Below are 2,419 nucleotides of genomic sequence, written 5' to 3'. Positions count from 1 at the left end.
AAAAAAAAAAAAAAAAATTAATTATAAGGATTCTATGTGTGAACATATTGGCTAAAGTTAAAATGGCATTATTCAGTTTTTTTTCCATAAATTGGACATTGGAATAAAAGCACAAGAGAGTTTTCTTAGAAGATTGTTCTGCTGTGCGAAAAAAAATAGTAAAGGATTATAAAAGGTTTATAAAAATCTTACCTTATGGTCAAACTAATTAAAACTGAATAGATTTATAAAATGTTATTAAAAACTAGCTTTAACATTAAAAATACACTAATGGAAACATAAAATTTGGTTTTCTCTTTTAGAAAGGATTTTTATTTAATATTAAAAGATAATGAAATGTTTTTGTTTACCTTTTAAGTAAACTACAAAAAAAAAAAGGTGGGGGAAGGAAAGAAAAGAGACAGTCAATTGGCCTCATGCTATCCTCATTGGATCTTCTTTGGAAAGCTAAGTCTCCTTCCTATCAAAATACTGTTTTTTCCTTTAAAATTTTTTAGGTTATCATTTTGGCTAAATGAATGACTTATGGTAACCTAAGATTCTTTTCCTTTTTTTTTTTTTTTGAGACGGAGTCTCGCTCTATCGCCCAGGCTGGAGTGCAGTGGCCGGATCTCAGCTCACAGCAAGCTCCGCCTCCCGGGTTCCCGCCATTCTCCTGCCTCAGCCTCCCGAGTAGCTGGGACTACAGGCGCCCGCCACCATGCCCGGCTAATTTTTTTGTATTTTTAGGAGAGACGGGGTTTCACCATGTTAGCCAGGATGGTCTCAATCTCCTGACCTCGTGATCCGCCCGCCTCAGCCTCCCAAAGTGCTGGGATTACAGGCATGAGCCACCACGCCTGGCCGGTAACCTAAGATTCTATTTTGTAATATCCAGTGTTTTAAACCTTTGGTATTTAACAAACCTTTCAAAACCAAGCTCTAGATTATCGTGCTAAATTAGCCAATACTAAAATTGTTTAAATATACAATTTGAATGAACCCCATGGTCTAAGTCAAATTACCTATGATAACCCATTACTTATCAGTGCTATACACCTAAATTGGAGAAACAACTGGTATTCAAGAGAACATAAGTCCAGTGTTAAGCATGGACTCATGAAGAACCAGGATAGCCACCTTGTCCTTCTTGAGTCCTTAAAGCTTTTGTTATTAAAGGTTCTGGAAAAGATAAAATAATCCAAATTTAATATATTGATGTGGTGACTTATACATTGCAGAAATAGTTTAAATCCAGTGTTTGGTTCCATATTCCTGGAAAGACAATCAAAGCTTCAGATGCATTTGGCTACCTATGGGCCATTTAAACATTTATAAAGGGATTTCATTCAATTGTCATTTTCAATGCATGTTTTCTGATTGTATAAAAGCTTTCCCATGCAACAGGGCTGATGTAGATTATAGTGTATTTTCACTAGGCAAAGAAAACTTTTTATGATTCACTGAGGACAATCCCTTCACAATCTAGAACCTGCAGATTGGATCGTCTGAGAACACCAGAGAAAGATAAAGACTGTCCTTGCCATCCACACTACAGCAAAACTTTGGAGCTCTAAACCTTGGGTTCATAATCTCACAACTGAGAAGGGTCCCTCCACACTCCTGGAACTGTACACCCATTGGAACCCTTAAGGTAAAACTAACCAGAAAAGTTTCTCCCCAGAAGAAGATGGCATCCTTGATGTGAAGAGCTTTTCCAAGATCATAGATCAAAACTTCTACTATCACAAGACTCTTATCTTTGAATATTTTTTCCTTGTTTATGCCTCTATAAACAATAGAAATTAAAAGGGGATCTATTATATGCACTTATAGGGTATACTTTTATTTGTAAAGGATTTTGCAACCAGCCTTAAACATGAATAACCTTATACTTCAATAGATAAAAGATGAAGGCCCAATGTAGGTAACAAACTTTAGTGGTACATATATTGCCTCATAATCAGTCAAAACTCCTCTTAACCCACATCATGAATTAAAGAGAACATTGACAAGAGGCCTTCACTCTTCTAGAAGGACATCATTTGTTAGGTCCTTTTTCCATGGTTTAGAATAAAACAGGCAATAATTTGAAATGTCTCCCTCATAATAGGCTCTGCAGCAAATTCTACTTTAAAGGCTATCGTTCTACAACAGATTTTAAATTCTCCTGTGAAAGTTATACTAAATAATAGAATTGGCTAAACAGAGAAGTACCTGTGCAGCTGCTGACACTTGTGGCCTATGGAGAAAAAAGCAAATGTAAATTATAAACAATTCTGGCCAGGCACGATGGCTCATGCCCGTAACCTCAGCACTTTGGGAGGCAGAGGTGGGCGGATCCCCTGAGGTCAGGAGTTCAAGACCAGTCTGGCCAACATGGCAAAACCCTGTCTCTACTAAAAATACAAAAATTAGCCTGGCGTGGTGGCAGGTGCCT

Source organism: Colobus angolensis, unplaced genomic scaffold (assembly GCF_000951035.1).
Source record: "Colobus angolensis palliatus isolate OR3802 unplaced genomic scaffold, Cang.pa_1.0 Scaffold24, whole genome shotgun sequence".
Lineage (NCBI taxonomy): Eukaryota > Metazoa > Chordata > Mammalia > Primates > Cercopithecidae > Colobus > Colobus angolensis.
Note: the sequence above shows the minus strand (reverse complement) of the source record.